Source organism: Manis javanica, chromosome 18, assembly GCF_040802235.1.
Source record: "Manis javanica isolate MJ-LG chromosome 18, MJ_LKY, whole genome shotgun sequence".
Taxonomy (NCBI): domain Eukaryota; kingdom Metazoa; phylum Chordata; class Mammalia; order Pholidota; family Manidae; genus Manis; species Manis javanica.
Genome location: NC_133173.1, coordinates 12,923,310 through 12,942,946, shown reverse-complemented (window position 1 = coordinate 12,942,946; position 19,637 = coordinate 12,923,310). Strand labels below are relative to the sequence as shown.

Sequence of the window (19,637 nt, the reverse complement as noted above, 5' to 3'; positions counted from 1 at the left end):
AACGTCGTGTTCTCCTCAACAGGAAGAGCACACGTTAGGAGAGAGCGGAAAGGCAGGATGCGTGCGGCGGGAAGGGGGATTTTGCACATGAATTTACAGTCGCCCTAAGGTGCTGAGGCTCCCGGCCAGAAGGATTATTCTCTAGAAGCTGAGTATCCTGCTGCAGAAGATGATCAGATCGTTTGCCTCATTGTAGGAATTGTGAAGATAACAAAAGGAAAAAAGACGGGCTTTGAGTTAGGAGTTTTGACTGAATGATTTTATTACTGTGACAGTCACATAATAGCAATTTATGTCATAGATTACATTTGTATCATGTATCTGTACTAGTTATTTTTATTAATGATAATCATAAGGACAGCTTTCATTTGTTGAGGTTTTATGATGTGGTAGGTATTGTGCTAAGCAAATAAATGGCATCCTTGAAACTTTTCCATAAATTACCTAATCAAGCTGGAACTCAGCTATAGAACTATAAGAGTGGCTTGGAGAAAAAGTGCTCATTAAATAACAATATTGCTACAAATACATGACTACCACAATACTGGAGAAAATAGTATTAGGATACACAAATTCTTTGGTGGGCTGAAACCATGGACCATCTCAAATAAGAATATATCTCATATGACTAAATATAAGGATGTTTTCTTAGTTTTAATTAACAAAAAACAAGAAAAAACCTAACAACTTATTAGGAGGAAATAGTTTAGCAGCAAATAGTGCAGATAGAAAGGTCTGAGAGATTTCCTGAGTGCAAAACATTACACGTAGTTTATAACTGCCCAAATATCTACCATGACTTGTGGTTGCATTGGCAAGGGTACAGCTTGCAGAGCAAGGGAGGTGATCAACCTATTCTGCACAGTGTTTCTTTCAGATTTAACATTTAAAGGCAAGAGTACAAAGTGTGTTCAAAGGACAGATTTCAGCTTGTAAAGGGGCTTGGAACTATGTCAGATGCAGAGCTGGGAAAGACAAGACTGCTTAGTTTGGAAAAGAAACTGTGTGTGTGTGTGTGTGTGTGTGCGTGTGTGTGTGTGTGTGTGTGTGTGTGTGCTGGGTGGGTGGTGAGATAGAGAGGACTTGAGTTGTGCCCTCAGGATTCTGAAGAAGGGTGAAAGAAGGACTCAACACTCTCAGTAGAGCCACAGAAGGTAAAGCCAAACGCAGGAGGTGGTAATTATAGGTAGCGAGAGTTTAGCTCACAGAAATGAAACATTTTCACGCATTTGGAACCACCTTCAAAGTAATGAGTCATTCCAGTAGAGCTTTCAAAGTGTTTTGGTTGTAAAAGTCTTTTAATTCTATAAAGCTAAACCTGTACCTTTAAATCATTACATTTGAACAATGGTCAGTAGATGGCGGTAGGATACCATGGATTTTGCCCGCAGCAGCTGGCATTTCACCCTTAAATATTCTGAAAGTAGATGATTTTTTTTCTAATTATTATTTGAAGGTGTGTGTCCTAATCCATTGTTCAGAGAGAAATCGCTGATTTGAAAAACAGGAAATAATACTTGATAATTAAATGGACAAGAATAATTAGCAAATGCTTTTATTTTATGCTAGCAATACCACAAGGTTTCTTTATTGACCTCCAATAATTTCTGATAGGAAGTGTGTGTGTGTGTGTGTGTGTGTGTGTGTGTGTGTGTGTGTGTGTGTATGTGGATAAATGAAAGAATGAAAAGTTCTCATTTGTTTCTAATAATTCCAAAATGTAAGGATATTCTAGATCTGTGTGAAACTTAAAAAAAAAATGCCTCACTGAATTGAATTTCTACAAAGTAATTCAGTGAAAAATTCTTAATTTCTTCCTTATACAAGCATATTTTTGTTCTCAGATTATGCATTTTAAAATAAATGTGTTCTTTATAAATGCCCAGTATCATAGCTGTTTTCTAGTATTTTTTAAAAATACATTTTATTAAGATTGTTCAGCTTAGAAGATTTTCATGTGTGAGAGATCTGTACCCCCCGGATACCTTTAGGAGCTTTGTAAGAGAGAGAAGGGCCTGTATTTTGAGACAAGGAAGCCTAGATATATTCTTTAGAAATGGAAATATGCCAAAACAAGTGGAAAATAAAGCATATTAGTCTTTGGAAAAAGGAAGATAATGTCATTTTATCCCCTCATCCTTTTTTTTTCGTCTTTTCAAAAAGCATAGCAGCTTCATATTATCTTAACACAGCAATACCTTACAGCCACCTACCTCTAAGCAATGTATTACCCTCTATGTTGGTTTCACATATTCTAGGCTGGTTCTGTGTCCAAAAAAGTTGTAAGTTGAAAGCAGTCACAAAAGCCCACATGAGTGGGTTCTCTTATTCCTCTGTAGTTCTAAGCAGAGGACTAAAATAAGGTATTAAAAAAATAGGTTATTAGACCCCAATACAGACAGGGATCTATTACAACGGAGTAACCCTGGCCTAAATATATTTATTCTGGGTTGCTCTGAAGAGCCGGGAGCCAGGCATAGAGATGTACCCTGGGCTTCCAGGGAGACCAATTATTTTAATTTGCTAGTATTTTGGGACTTGCCAGGGTTGTGAGAGCTAATTCTTAAGTATAGAGAAGCCCTTGATAGGGTTTTAGCCAGATATTTTCTAAGATTACATTTCTAGATGAAAACCAAGCAAAAACAATTAATGCATATACAGGCTTCCCAGCAGATGGAACTGACCGCGTTCTTTCTCATCCATTCCCTCTCCTGTCTCATTCTTCTCTCCTTTTCTCTTCCTCATTTTTCTTTTAATTGATGGGAGATAGGAGCAAAGTTGTACTTCTCTGTCTGGTAAATGGAGGCTGGGAGATCAGCTCCCTATCACAGAAAGGCTGTGTAACCTTTGCCACATTCCTGGACTTTCTGAGTCAGCCCAGCTCTCACCATATTTGTTCTTCTGCGGATCGAAACTTGGCAAAGGTTTAGGAAATAAATGTCTGACGAGTTTAGTTATACTCTGTCCACCAAAATCTCTCTGTAAAAAGAAAGTAACACACATTTATACCTAGAACTGTCAAAGTACTGCTTTTTGACGGATGAAATAACCATGATGAACGGCCATTTATATATTTTTCCTTATTAAGCCATTAGTATCATCCTCTTAAAGGAGAAAATTGAGAGGACTAAACGTTCTCCTTTATTCTTGTAAATAGTGCCAATGTCCTTTTCTCGGAAGAACATTGTCCTATGTGTAGACAATGTATAATAAATAACCTGCCTCACATTTGTGCTGCTTCAATATTTCCGAATGCGGTAAAATATTTAACTAAGTAAGGTGTAAGCTATTTATTACAAACTTTCAATATATATCAATCTTTGACAATTAGAGTTTTGCTTCAAGTTTTCTTGTCTTTTTTTTGAACTGAGTATTACTTAATGAGAGCCTTGAGTAATATGTACTTTAAAAAATATGTATTTTAAACATTTTAGAGATTTGCTTCAACCAAATCTTGCTAAGACCTCTGTACAGTTGTACACGGATTTTCAGGTTGTCGAATTGAAACTCTTAAAGATTAAGCCCTATTTTTTAAAACAGAACTTGAGGTGAAAGAATTGGTCAATGTGCAAACTATTCTCATGCACACAAAATAAAATTTTTAGGACACTATCACGATAGGAACAATACACACCAATTTACTCAGTTTGAACCCATAAGAGATCATGTTATTTGTCCATTTATTTGTTTGTCATTTCCTAGGAGAGATAGTTAATTATTAAAGCATCAAGAACATTTTGTATCCCAGTTAGCGATTAGCGGTCGCGCCTTGCAAACCTGAGTGTAATGAGACTAAGTCCTCACCCCAGCTCTGCACTTCCTGACTTATCTGATTTAAATCAGAACATCTGAACATTGGTGAGTTATTTTAAATGATGGGGTTTTTTTTGTTGGTGCTTCCTAATGAAGAGCGATTTTTTTTTTTAATGCAACAAAGACAATGCTTTGGATCTGATGTAGAAAAAAAGCGTGATGGGGTCTGGCAGACGTCTGTGGCACGTATATTTATTTAACGGCTTGCTATAATGCATATTATTAATGATGACAATCATGAACTTGCATGCATTGTTTATTTTGTAAATACACATAATGGAGCTTTCAAAAGAGGAGATCAGCTGCCCCTTGCAACCATGACTGTCTGCTATGGAAGTAATGACTCAGGGACCTTTTAGTACGTGGGTGCCTGACCTGGTCCATTTCACTATTTATGCTCTTGAAACATTTTAAGGCCATCTATAATTTCCTTGAGTGAGCATCTGAAATGAACCACAGGTCTCTTTTAAGTCTGTATGGCAGATTGAATGTGAATATCAATAGGTAGGTTTCAACACAGCACCTGTAATACCAAATAGGCATTAAAAGCCATTAGCTTGTGGTCCTAAAATTCCTGGGTTGTGGGGAACACTCTTTAGGCTGGAGATAGGTGATTTGATCAGTTTTCTTGTAATCAACTCTGTTTTGAATCTGAAAAGAAGAAATGGAATGGGCAGACACTCTTGTCTACCTAAGACGGGAGACATCTCAAGTCCTTTCAGTTCTTTAAAAAAATTTTTTTTTCCTGAATTTTTACACTAACTTAAAAGACTTCTACTGGATTTTGGGGTTTCTTTCTGACCTTTATTTGCTCTCTCTCCCAATATCTGAATTATTTGGTTTTAGGAGAAATTGATGGGCTAGAACAGAAGAAGGCTCAGAGTAGAGGGGTAGGTCTACCCGTACCTTCTCTCTGGATTCCCTGAACCCTGAGCCACCCACCAGGCCTGCCTCCCATTAATTTCTCATCTGAGTCTGAGAATTGTAGGGAAGCCTTTGCACGAGAGGGGAAAATGTTTGTTTTTGTAAACTGAACAAGCGTCGGCTGTAACAGATCTTAAAAAGTGCCTGTTTGGTAGGGCAGAGACTCTTAATATTACATCTGCTTTAAATATCGTTGGGTGTCTGAGGCCTCTGTGGAGGGGGTTCGATGGGGCCTTTTACTGTAGGACAACTAGTGTGTTCTGTGTTGCGGGAGCAGTGCCTGTTCCAAAGATACAGCCTTAGTTAGGGTTTCTTTCCTTTCTTTCTTTACTTCTCCCTCCCCCACCCCCACATTGTGTTTTTTGCTGGGGGGTGCGGGGCCTTTAGTTTCAAATATTCACGTGAAACTCCCACTCTTTCTTCTTCCAAGAAGAGACAGCCCTTTATGATAATAATGACAAAATCTGCACTTAGATTTGTAAATGGAATATGCATGAAAATATATTGGCTAATATCACAACCTTTTGTCCTAATTTAGGTAAATAAGTCTAAACTTTGTGTTGGTGGAATGGAAAGTATTTATAGATATTAATTACCATCAAGTTAATTTAAAATAGCCCTTATTAATTTTCTTCCGGTTTTACAATTTTCAGAAGTAATTGCAGCCACCTACATGCACAATTCTCCCATCATATTCTTAATTATATTAAATATCTACCCCCCACACACCCAGTTTAAATAACGTTTTAATAAAAATCTTTTTTTAAGGTTTTTTTTTTTTTTAAGGGCTTTTGTTCATTCAAACTGAATATTAGTTTAGAAAGCGGAGAAATCAGAGCTTGGGATGTAAAGCAGGCCTGTGATGTTTCACAGACAATGATTCGGGTGAGGTTTTGTTGAGAAAGGCCTGGATGGGATATTGACAGTTTCCTATCAATAGCTGGGCCCGGGAGGCCTGGCTGTTGGGCCCACACTGACCGACTACTCCTTAATAGACATATCATTGTTGACAAATGCCTTCCAATAGACTGTGGCAGCGTCAGGCAGACAAAGGAGATTTCAAGATGATAGAGACCAGCTCGGAGCCATTTGGTAAAAGCAGTACCTTCCAGAGGAAAGGACTTCTGCTCACAGACAATCCTTCTAAGAGAAACCAGGTCATGCATGGCATCTTCATTGGCCAACCTGAGCAATCGTGCCTCAGTTGAGAAATTAAAAAGATTCATTGCCTCCATGTAGCATGGAGTTTGCTGGGCAGGATGAACCCAGACTCCTTTTGGTGCGGCTGGGTACATATCTATTCATTGGTCCACATAAAAAAATATGTTTAGGTGTGTATGTGTGTGTGCATATATATATTTGTGTGTGTATGTATACACCCTCATATAAAAAATTTATGATCTAGAATATTTTTTGCTTGTTTTTGACATTATAAAATCTATCAACCTGATGTTTGCAGGAAACAATAGGCTATTTAGATGCTTTCATGATGCTAAGAGTATGGAAAACAATTTTGCATTTGGACATCAGCCCCATTTACTACTAAAATATCAGAGGGCCTTGGAGCTGTCCCTGTCAGGCGAGTTCATCCAAGAGCATCCAGGAACCTCCATCTCAGCTTCAGTGCTTGCCTGGCCAAAGCTGCCTTCCCAGACCAACGCCCGGATGAGAAATAGCTCTTGAAAGTTGGCCTCGCAGGCTGCATTCCCTCGCCCTTTCCATGCAGTAGTTCTCCCTCCCATGGGCGGCTTACTCTCTCCGCCATGAGAGGCAGCTCATGACAGGAGCCTGCCCACAACGGAGTCTGCAACCTGGTGTAGGCTAATGAAATAAAATGGAAACAAAGTTCAAATGTAACCTCAGCCTAGTCGGCGTAAAAGGCTAGACAAAGCAGCAGATCGAGCCAGTGCCTCATGCCATCAGTGAGGCAGGTTCCAGACTAAGGTCCTGGGAATGCACCAAGGTGACCCAGCAGGCCACCTCCTGACATCTTCACTGAAATTCAACTGGCTTGTGCCCCAAAGATGTTGAGTCCTGCCTTTGATTCTTATTGATTAAATACGCAGATTAAATCCCACATCACACAGCCAGGCAAAACCTGAGCTTTCTGTGACAACTTCTAGGAATCCCGGTGAAGCCTTTTTCCAATCATCTTTTTATGCATGAAGGAGAACAGAGTGCACATGTATTTCAGGAAGATGTACTAAGTGGGCAAGGAGATGTGTAGGTCTGATAGCAACCAGGCTTCTAGGCACAAGGATGAGCCAGATACGAAAAGTTATACTGGTTACCTGTTGTCAAATTAAAACCCTTAGTTAGGATTCATTGTGGGGGAGAAAATAAAAAAAAAACCTTAAAAAATGATTTTTATTAAAACGTTATTTAAACTGGGTGTGTGTAGGGTAGATATTTAATATAATTAAGAATATTACGGGAGAATTGTGCATGTAGGTGGCTGCTTCTTTACAATCTGCAAGCATTCCTAAACAGGCAGGCTTCTGCAAACAGCTGCTGCAAAATGTTGTGTGTGTGTGTGTGTGTGTGTGTGCGTGTGTGTGTGTGTGTGTGTGTGTCCATTAATTCAGAATTACTCCAATTACAAGCTTTTGATGCTCTGAAACCCTCTCTCTAACCCAAAAGAGATGGAGAGCCCTCGGACTGTCCAATCAGATCATTTTCCCTGCCGCCTGCAGCAGATGTAAGCAATTTACTTTTTTATTCCTGCATATTCAGTGTGAGCGGAGCTGTTGGGGACCTTTCACCCCAAAGCCTGCAGGATTCTAACCCTATCAAATTAAAGCATTTTGCTCACTTATTCCCAAACGCTTTGCTGGTGCTAAGCAGACATCCCGCTGCATAGCAATGGCGGGTGTTCGTGTCCACTCATAGCCCCAGCCTAATCAGAGATTATTAAGGAAAATATACAGTGCTTTAATTTGATGAGATTGGTTATAGGTAGTGCAGTTAAAGGTCACACTCCTGCGTGTATCTCCCTCCGTCTCTGTAATATTTTCTTCTCGCTCGACAATCCTGAGCTGCAAACAATAGGCCAAGGCGACACATTTATTTGTGACACGCTGTGATGAGCTCAATAGGGATAAAGATGAATTATTTAAAGATTGCATAAACAAACATCCTCGGCCAGGTTTTGGTGACATCTTTCCCTTTGTGCTCCGTGGATGCTGTGGCCTTAAAAGAACATGTTCAAGAAATGTGTGTCCTTTGGGCCAGGATACATTTAGATGAAGGGCCCAGATAGCCCACCGCCAGATGGCTCGGTCAGCTGCCCAACTCCTGTTGCTGGCAGAGCAGAGAGGGCCTGCCTCCCAGATCCCAGGGAAAGGTGCCTCTGAAGAGCAAATTCCCTCCTCTGACCCTGGAAACTTACTCACCTGCTGTGAGCTCATTAGGCCAGCCTGCCTGCTCTGATGGGAAGTGCTGAGGCCCCTGGGGACCCTGGGGACCATTTGCTTGTACTGGGTGTGTCTACAGGAAGGAGACAGAGTCCTGGAGGTGGCTAGGGAATTACCTGAGTCCCTCTTATCATTTGAAAGTTGACTTTCATGCCAAGTTTTCTCTTTCCCAGAGAGGCACCCACTGGTTTCTCTGTACCCACACCTTGGGCATATACAGGCAAGGATGAGCACCCTGCCTATGTGTGATGCTGAGGCATTTTGACCATTTTAGTTTTTCTAATTCAGACCCTGTTGAAGGCTCGAGGAAAGGCATCCGAAGAAACAAGGGAGACTTCTAATCTTCTGTCATACTTAATGGTTTCTGTGTATGTGTCCATGTAATAGACCAACTGCAGGCTGATTTACCTAGAAATTTACATGAAAATTGCCTTATGCAGCTGTATGTAAAAATTCAAGCCGCACAGTGTCACTGTACCACACAGGTCAAAGCGAAGCCCGCGGTATTGTAGCCCCAACACAATTTGTTTTCATTCGTGGGACAGCAGGAGGGTGACAGGAGGGGGGCAGAGGGGCTCTTTGAGAGCAGCCAGGCAGGGGGGAAGGCAGGCTGGCCCCTCCTGTCCCAGCGTGCTCCGGAGGCATGTCTTTATTGCCTTTTATCCTGGAACCTTTCGAATTTTAGAGGAAAACTCTGCCTGGCTTGTTGTCCTTGTCCCAAACTGTATTACCTAACGCTCCTCCTGAATTATTTGAAAAACTCCACTAACTCCATCAGGAAATTGTGGGATGTGACTCTTTGAGAACCTCTTGCTCTGCGCTCCTGCAGACGTGTTGAAAATCCCACAAGGTCCTCTCTCGTTTGTTGTTCTATTTGCACTTTTCATGCTCCTGCAATGTGATAATTTGGAGGTAATAGGGAACTAATAGCAGTGTTGATGATGAGAAGGAAGACAAGGCTGAGGATCTAGAATCAATTTCTTATTGGGAGTTCAGGTGGGGGTGGGGTGGGCAGCCTCTAGGCTTGGACTCACTCAGTCCTTGAAGAAGCCGCCTTCCTGTCTTCCCAATCAAATAGCCACAACATCCCGGGGAATTCGGGGCTCTTTCCTCAGGCCCTTTTAATGCATTTAAGGTTGGGTGTGCAGCATGATTCCCACGGCGTGCAGTTGGCCACAGACCCGAGGCCCTGTCACCACCCCAGTGAGGTCACCCTGGCTGCTGCTACTTGGGAAGAGGACCTGCCTTTTGTAACTGCAGGGCCTGTGACCGGGAAGTGAATTCCTCTCCAGGTTTCTAGGGAGGAATGCTTATAGCTAAGAAGCCAACAGCAATTCCTTAGTTTTAGTTAATATGTTATTAATTCGTATATGTGCGCATATACCTGCCTGCATCCATCAAATTTTTTATCATCGTTTTACAGTATGAAATACTTCCATAGAGACAGCTAATAACATCTTTGTTTCCTATAGTTATACAGCTAACTGAATATCTTTGTTTCAAACAATTTGTTGTAACTGGGATCTAACTAGTGTTGAGAATGCCTTAGAATTTGATGCTGAAGCGTGGCTAGGTGAGTACAACCTCCTGGATGGGACCAACTTTGTCTGTTTATTTCCCTGATGGACCATCTCAATACTTTCCCTCCTTATTTCTGTTGCTTTCTATTGCTTCCCATTTTAAAACATGCCTTTGGGCATGTGTCTCTCTCATTTTTTTCTTTGCTTGGCTCCAAACTAAATTTCGCTTGCTATAGAAAAAACCTAAACAATAACAGCATCAACATAAACAGAACAGAAAACACGAAACGGCCCAGTACCCTTTCTTATGTAACACACAAAAAAATTTAAAAATTGTGTTTCAATCTGTCCGCTTAAGACCATAAGTCTGCCATGAGTGGTACTTGAAATTCTTGCCTTTAGATATGTAAGATACAAGTGGGCCGGGCTATTATTATCCTTCTTTTGAGGAGAATACTGAAGGCGGGCCACAGGTTTGGATCAGAATGTGCTATTCTGATGAATAAGCAAAATGTTAAGTTGGCAAAAGAAATTTCTTACATTGCAGGGCCTTGTAATACAAACCTAGTTATTCTGGAATCTATCAGAGAGATTAAAATATTGGATGATTTTTATTCTTATCAGCATTATGGTATAGTGACTGATGGTTTCAGTTGCAAGTTAACAGTTACTGGTGGATAGATGTCAGGAAGTCCAGGGAGAGGATGAAACTGGTCCTGGAAGTTTCTGAGATGATCATACATATTAACTAGAAATAAGTGACTGAGCTACTTCTTCTATTGGATCCACTCCAGTTGTATCCAAAGCCCTTTTTAAACTCAAAACATTCTTTTGAACTGTTCTCAGCCTGATGTCTTCATATGATAACCATCAACCTTATAAACGGGATTTATTATTAGGTTTTGGTAGCTGCTGCAGTGTTATAAAAGCTGCTATTTTCCTCCATGGTTTTTTCACATGAGATCCATGTAGTGGAGCCATTCGGCTGTCATATGCATCACCAAATGTGTCATGTTATCAAATATAACCTGGTGATCAGGAAAACCTGGACAGAGACGTTTACTGCAATTCAGATGCATGATCTAAAAACAAAAGAGGTTATTCCCAAGGGCTTCTAACACAAAGGTTTGATTTACTCCTGGGTGTTTTATGGTCTAAGTTGAACGTATGGCACACGCACACCTCATCTGAAGTAGATGATTTTACCTCCCTTCAGGGAAAAATAAAGTGCTCTGGAATATAAATGTTAGAATGTACTTCAGTCAATGTTACATGACGTCCTTAAATAACTACCATCCTTCTACTGTAGTGCAGTATTTTCCTAATGTTGTGATTCTTTCCACTTATAAGTAGAATTACATTTGAAAGAACTGAAACCTACAGACAGCTGATTTTTATTCTGACACCCTCTGCTTGTAATTCTGAGAACGGCCACCAGGTTGGAGTGGGCAGTTTACACTCCTCGATGAACTAATGGGAGTCTAGAGATACATGACTTCCATATATGTGTGTGGTTTTCCATAAAATAGAACTGTGTATGAAAGCAACTACACAGATATTCCACTAGCGACTAAGTACCAGTGTTTGTAACTGAAACTAAGGAGAAATATAATTTGAGAAGGAGAAAAAGAAATAAAGGCATCTTGGTATATGTATCAAGTATCTAGACAAACCACTTAAGGAATATTAGTTGCTAATAATTTAGCTCTGCTAGACTTATAGTACCATTGGGGATAACACTGAAAAGCTAGTCAAGCACAAATGTTTTCACCCTGTTTATAGGAAAATACTTCCTCTTTAGGCATTTATTGAGAAATCGAAGGGGAAAAACAATCATATTCTAAACTATAAAAAAAGAGTTTCTCAAGATTAAAAAACCTTACCTGGGTGAAAAAAATTAAATCAGTCTATTTAGAAAATTTATTTACTATCTTAAATATCTATCAGGTCAAGAAAGAAATTATAAATACCATTATTGTAAAATAAAAATGGAATACTGCTCATAGAAGTTATTGGATGCTTCCAAAACTGTAGTAAAAAACAAATTCATAGCATTATTAAATAAGACAAAATTAAAAGAAATGAGTTAATTGTTCAACTCAAGAAAGTGGATACAATATTGATTATAAAGAAGCAATATTGGTAAAGGGTAGAATCCATAAATAAATGGATGAGTAAGTCTAAGACACTCTTTTTATAAGGAAAACAATTTCAAGCATACCTCTAGAATTCTCCCTAAGATAATAAAGTAGATAGTACAAATAAAATTAGAATTGAGAAACGGTCTAACAACAAATGTGGAAAAGATAGAAATTATAAGTTCTCTCTATGAATCTGTGCTAACAAATGGAAACATTGAGTATAGTAAATTATTTTCTTTTTCAGAAAATTAAAATACTGACATTAATTCCACATGAATAAGGAAGCTGGATATGCTAATATCACAAAACAGCAGAAATAAATAACACATTAAGAAAAAAGAAAAAACACCTTCAGACCAACAAATGTGATAAAACAATATTTAAGAGAATACAACTGAGGGCTTATCCCAGGAGTGCAAAAGGAATACAATCCATTTCAAGCACAATTCTTTTGTAACACATTTTAAATGACTAATATGCATACTCTTATCAATAACAGATCTCAAGTATTCACAGGAGACTCAGAAACAAGACACAGATATTAATGATGCTCTAAATATATATCCAGAATGTGTTAACAATGAAACAGCCAAAAGATAAAATAACTCAGAAATGAGAAATATTGTTGTTGCAGATAATATTCTTTAACATACAAAACCTGAGATAATTACTTAGAAAAATATTAACATTAATAAGAGAGTTCTTTAAGGTAGCCAAATAGCAAAGAAATAATGCGATACACCCATACATTTCCTACATGTAAACAATAAACATTTGGAAATATAATGGAAACGTGTAATTCAGAAGAGAGAATTAATTGAGGAGCACACAAATCCCTGAGTAAATGGGGAACCATTTTCAAAAGAGAGACATGGCTACTGCTGTTCCATGCTGATTTATTTACAGTTTTAATGAAGTCATCAAAATCCCAGTGGTATTGTTTTGGCGCGTCTTGATGTGATTAGAAATTTCATTGGTTGAACGAACAGCTGGAATAACCCAACACACTGAGAAAAGAATAATGAAGAAGAAGTTGCCCTAAGAAATATTAAATTATTTTTTCAAACTGGCAGTGATTTTGAAAGACGTGTTGGTATGGGCATCAATAAAGTAAGTCAATGGAAAAGAATAGGGAGTCTTAACACAGATCCAAAGCAGGAGCATGCATTTAGCAAATGTTTAAGGTGGCATCACAAATTAGGGGAGAAAAATTTATTTTTCAAAAGATGGGTTAGAGATGATTGGTGTTGAAAAAGGTCACATCACCGTATCTTATCACCAGCAGCAGAGAAGGGAGGGGTCTTCCCGAAGTGACATCAGGGTCAGAACATAGACCCCCTCCACTTGAGTTTGTGGCTAAATCCTTCACATTAGTAACTGCCTCAGATGCTGCCAGGAGTCCGGGCTCCCCGGACATTATTAAACTCTGTATTCCTAACACCTCTGACACTGTTGGACTTCAACAAAGACTATTATTTGCTTGTAGGTCCCTCATTCAGGATCTGGAGGTGGAGTATTTGCCCGTTCCACAGCTTCCCCCCTTGTTCTTGGTCAAATGCCACACCCCTTAAAACCTGCCTTGTTTTCTGTGTATCTGCCATCATTACCATGTCCTAAGAATGCATTCATTACAGACTGTAGCTCTTGGCTCATAGTTTTACTTTCCATCTTTGATTCTGTTACCATTTTTGGTGATGTTACCATCTTTCCGGATGACCCATCCAACGTGTGGTTGCTGATTTTCCTGCTTTCTTGCGGCATGTGAATTTTACTCTTGCTCTGCTTCAACCACGCACTTCCAGGCTCACACCCTGGGCCTTCACCATCTCAGAAAACTTAATTTTCATTGTGTAATACTCTGATGACCACATCTTATCCTCTCACACAAGTGCTGTAATTTCTGATCGTATTGAGAAGTACTTTCCCTCCATCCTTCAGCCCTTTTTTTTATGACTTTTCTTCCTTCATTTTACTTTGAAAATTTGCCATTATTATGATATGTCAGAGAGCATTGTAAACACCCATCTGTTGGGCTTATCTGGCAAAAAAACAAAACCTTGTGTGAACCCAGTTACTCTGCCATCTCATTACAGCAAAGAGTTGAAAGTCACCAAAGAAAGTAGCACAATTGAGCTGAATGATGTCACTTTTAAATTGATCACTTCAACAGAACAGTCAGAGCTTTGTGGAAATCCTGCTGTGGAATTTGTGGTGAATTCCCTGGTAGGTTCATTTATGCTGTTGGAGATGATTTCCCCATACCATTTCCTTCCTCAAATCTTCCTCTTGTCCCCTTTCTCTCATTTGATGGCTTTGCCTCATGGTTCTCATCATGTCTGTAATTCTAGCTGCATCTTCAGGGGTAAAGACCCCATCCTTTGATTGGAAAGGAGAAAAAAACAATCATTTGTGCTTCCGTCTCCTCTTACCTTCTCAAGGACATTGTTTCTTTTATGCCATTTCATCACCAGCTTCCTCCTCATGACTGGATCACACCTGTTAGCAAGCAGGTATTGTAGTTTCTCTCATTAACAAAAAGTAAAACAGAAGACTTCCTAGCTTGAGACACCTCTTGAGATAGCACCTCATTCCCCCGCACCCATTTACAGCCCAGGTTCTCTTCAAATTGTTCTATACTCACTGGCTCCATTCCATCCACATTTCCACCTGCAAGAGAGAGCAAGATCTGTCCCCACTGCCTCAGCAAAATGGTTTTCAGACACCCAAATGAGCCTCAAGCTGCCAAATTCAGTGTATTTCTGTCTTTACTTTGGAGCATCAATAGAAACACTTTCTTCTATTTCTGATTTTTCTTCTTTTTCACTGGCTAGTCCTAATTTAATTCTTTGCCACCTACAGCTTCTCCTCTCCTGATCTATGGCTAAGGCTTTTTCTCCTCTTTATTCTCTTGCTTATTTTTAAATCACATCCAGCCTTATGACATCAAATACTGATGGGGTCCGGACACACTACCCCAAAATAAGGCATCTTAGCATATTCGATATTTTAAGCTCAGGACTTTGAGGAATGGCAGGTGCTGGGAGGGTTCTGACTTTCAGCTGAAGCAGGTCTCAAGACCCTCCCACGAGAGGTGCCTCCCCACACTCGGAAGAAAAGAGCTTACCTATGTTTAAAGGAGGGACTCGAGAGGAATCTGAAGAAACAGCCTCGCCAAGTCTCCCCCAGTTTACTATGCTGAGCTCACATCCTTCTTCTATCACATTTTCGCATGATTTTCTGCTCTTCATCAAACTCAGCATAAAAACACTTAAGTTTAACTGTTTTTTCTGGTTCTCTTTACCTTGTGAAGGCTCTTATGTCACATAAAAGTTATATAAAATAGATTTGTATGCTTTTCTCTTGTGAATCTGTCTTTTGTTACTAGAGACCTAGCCAAGATTCTAGAAAGGTAAAAGGAAAATGACATTTTTCCTCCCATACAATATTTTATCTATTTTAATGACTATTGACTCCTTATCTCCAGCCCTGACTACTTGCCTGAGCTCTAAACTAAGGCATAACTGCCTAGTTGACACTGCTACTAGGATTCTGGTAGGACGCTCTGCTGCAACATGACCAAGTGGACCTTGTAACCCTCCCTATACTCAATGCAGTCCTTTGCCCAAGTTTTTTCTACCCCATCCATCCATCTCAGTAAGAAGCCAGCATCCACCCTTTTACTCACATGGAAAACCTGGCAGCTGTCTTCCAGTTCTTTATTTTTGCCATCTGTCCACTTCTTTCCTCTGCAGTGCCTCCCTCCCCCAGGTGAGGTAGCATCATTGTCACCAGGATAATTAACCTTCTAGACTCTCAGGTGGAGTGGAAAGTTTAAAATCATACACCACAGCAGTCATTCTCCAGTTAGAAACCTCATAAGAGCTTCCGGTAACTCTCACAGTAAGATAAATATCCTTTACTATGATGTTCAAGGTCATGATTTAGCCCTCTCCTTCCTCCCCTAAATCTGAGATCCTTAGAAACATTTTCCTGATTCAGGACCTTTGCACATGTGCTGCTTTTTACCCAAGAGGCTATTCTTTCAGCCTTTTGCATGCCCCACCCATTTTCATCCTTTAGGTCTCCTGGCTGAGCACCCCTTCTTTCAGAGAAGGCTCCCTCTCCTGACCTTCCTATTCCAGATGCAGAGTCAAACCCTGTTCTCACCCCACCCCTGCACTCTATCATATTGCCCTGCACTATTTGGCTTTGATCACAGTCTGAAATAGCCTTCATTTCCCTTTCTGGGAAGAAATGCTATCAGAATAATCAGAATTATGGGAAAAGATTCATGTGCAGCATTGCTTACATCAGTGTTATTTTAAAATGGAGAAAAGTCAGAATCAACCTAAGCATTTGAAAAGAAGTGCAAGTCTCAGTAAATTATAGTATATCCTGAGGACAAAACATTTGTTCAAAGACATTAAAATCGTGTTGTTCAAGAATGGTTATTGATTTATTCATTGTCTTCAGTTTTCTGCAACCACACACAATGTTTCAATGAATATTCATACCTAATTATATCTATCTATCTATCTATCTATCTATCTATCTATCTATCTATCTACCTACTCACCTACCTATCTAACTATAGATACATGGATACAATGGCTAATGTTTTTATTTTGTAAATGGATTCACAGAAGTAGGATTATTATACAAAATGGTAGGACCTTTAAAACTTTAATGGATATTATTAGAACACTTTCTCAAAATATTTTAACATTTCATACTGCCTATTTCACCCTCGTGGACTCCATAGTGTTGCACTGATTATTTTCAATCTTTGTATTTTTTGCTCATTTCTTATGCTAGAAGTTATTGTCTAATGCACAATTCCATGACTATGAGTGAATGTCAATAACTTAAAATATATATGTAAAATTCCTAAAATTTTTTTTTCTACAGCCAGTATATGATAGGGTCTTGGAGGAGGTGGGGAGAGGCTTCCAAATTGGCCCAATGACAATCTCACTAACTGATGTTATTTACTCATCATTATTTTCGTAATAGCTAAAATCTGCATAACAATTTTGTTCATAAAATACTTTCATATACATCATCAAGTTTAATATGAGGTACAAACCATGTGCAAAATGGTCGGTAAAGCACAGAAGTAGCTCATTATACATAAATATAAAGTGCCGTTTACTACACTGAAGATTGTCAAGAGAGAATGCGTTCTTATTCCCCACTGCTTTCTTTAATACTGACTCGGGAGGGGCCTGTGAGTTTTAAACATCAATCTTGTATTCATGGTCCTGTTTCATCCTCAAACTTTCATCACAGACTATCTTACGGGTGTCATTCTTGATACCAAGTGCTATTTGGGGATGCATTTAAATTCTCTGTGTGTGCCCCAAAGCTTGCAAAAAGCCTAATGTCTCAAAGTGGCAATTTCATATCATTCTGAGTCTATGTGGAGAGAGAAAGGGCAGCCGCCCTATATAGGAGTCAAGATAGGGTTATGCACCTGGATTCTTGCTCACCATGGCATGGCTGAGGATGACTCATAGAAAAATTGCCGTGTTCCCATCATTCCCACCAAATTACCAGGGCCAAGTTTAGTATGCCAAGAGCCATACACAAGGTCAAATTAAGAGAGGATTGCCTCTCCGTCTAGTGTGAAGAGCAAAGGGCCTTCTGCCGACAAACCTTGCCTCTAATAGGCTCAGCGGGACATAGCATCTGAAGGTATTTGCACCATCTTGATATTGAAAGTCAAATAGCTCTCATTCAGGAGCAAAGTCCACCTTCTGCTTTTATGTCTTCAGTTCTTATTGACAGAAGTAAAGTTGAGAATGGTACAGAGGAATTGTTCTGCTGTGGCTTTCACACAGAGGAGGCACTGGCTGTGCATAGTCATAATGATCTGCCCCTCTGAGAGGGATTGCGGATATAGCAATAAAATACATTGAGATGTGAAAGGCACATTGCACTCCTCATCCTCTTCCCTGTGGACACACATAGGATATACAGTTGTGAAGATGTGCCCTGAGTTGGGTCAAGACAAAATATGGTGGCTTTGCTTTCCCCCTCCTACCCCACTGTCTCAGATCTTAAATAGGGGTAAGTGTACAGAGAATTGGAAAGACAAGTGTCTATAGGGCCACCATGTCTACCAAGTCCAGGAGATGCTATTTATTTACACAGCCTACAATGCCTGGAACACCCCGTGGCCCTGCATTTCTGAGTGACCTTTTCTTATGTCATTTAATATTAGTCCGAATTCTATTGATTGTCCTCTTCCACTCCAAAGGCATCCATCTTCTTTGTAAAGATATGGAGAATTGCCCCATGGCTGTTATGGCACCAATTTTCAGATATACCAACTCACAGCGAAGGAAAGACTCTTCATTTCAAACCATTCCACATTCAATTCAGGCTTTCTCAGCAATAAGACCTTAATTAGGAAAATTTGATCTTCACAATCTATCATGAAATACAGAAAAGTACAAAGATACATGTAGCATTTTCAAGAATGTGCCAGACTTTGATGTGCCACAGAGAAATATTTCATATTTGCTTGCCTGCACATTTTTTCTTGTGAACTTTATCTTGTCTGCTAAATAAGTTGTTCACTGACTTTAAGCAACTACTGAATTAAAAAATCCATAAGGTCACCCTGGGTTCAGGAGTCATTTGCATTGAGGCCACAGTGAGGGATGAAGCCAGGAGGAACTAGTTATGAACTAACCTCACAGAAGGTTTCCTAGTAAGAAGATGAGTCAGCCTTCTACAGCTTCTTCCTTGCAAAGGGAAAGTAACTTGGCAGGTCTGTTCTTTTTAAGATGCTTCCAAAGTCTTTGTTCCGATTATCTATATGGATTAAGAAATTACAGTCATTTTAACTAAGTTCATCTTTCTTATTTTTATTCATGTTTCAGATCCATTTCTGATTCCTAAAACTAATATAATTCCTTCCAGATGTGCTGGGGGTCATGCTGACTTGACTTGGGATCCTAGGTTTGATAAAACCAGACTGTGGGACAGTAGACAACTTACTTAATGTCTTTGAGTCTATTTTCCACTCATGTAATGTGAGAATAATGGGACTTAACTCAAGGGGTTGTTTTTTGAGACAAAGTGCACCCTTCCTTAAAGGAACGCCTGCACAATGCCTGGTTCACTGTAGGTGCTCAGTGGAAAGCCACCAAAACTGAATCTGGCTAATGACTAAAGAAGCAGGAGGAAGCCACTGTCTGGTGGGTGCAAAGTGCCTGGAGTCAGGGACAATTCATCCATTGTTCTTCAGTTGTCCTCATGCCCTCCAACCAATGCACCCAAACTCGGTCTTCTAGTTAAAAGGGTATCAACACATTTCAGCTATTCATTTTTTTCCTCCAAGTGTGCCTTTCCATAAATATTTATTAGATACCTACTATGTGCTAGTGTTCAAGGCAGTTGAAGGTGAGAAAGGAGGTTTAGAGATGGATTAGAAATGACCTGTATGTGGTGAGAGTGCTCACCCTGCTGATGAGTACGGCATTGAGAAGGGGAAGGAACAAATCTCATTTTCCTTGGGTCACATCATTTGGAGGAGGAAGCTAAGGTTTTCTTACTCTTCTGTACCTTGCCAAAATCTAGAAGAGAGGGCTATAGATCCACACTGAGTGGCTGACTGATTGAATGAATAAACTTCACCCAGCTACTGCGGGTTTTACCACAGGGCTGCACTCACACACACTCAAAATTTTCTCACTGAATCAGTTTGAAGAGCTGTTTGTTTCCATTCTGTTCTTTAAAGAGGTTCTTCTGCAGATGAAAAGTACTACAAAAGCCAAATTACAATGCAACCCATGCTAACATGTGACTGAAATGGCAAA

The 19,637-nt window shown here is 39.6% G+C and overlaps 1 long non-coding RNA gene across 2 annotated transcripts in view; it reads left to right on the top strand.

Moving 5' to 3' along the window:
• Positions 1-3,730: 3,730 nt before the first annotated feature.
• Positions 3,731-19,637, top strand: part of LOC108405207 (uncharacterized) — a 36,563-nt gene continuing 20,656 nt past the window's right edge. For both annotated transcript variants that reach the window (XR_001855111.3, XR_001855112.3), the window contains exon 1: positions 3,731-3,858. This is a non-coding gene — a long non-coding RNA (uncharacterized lncRNA). The remainder of the gene's footprint in view (positions 3,859-19,637) is intronic.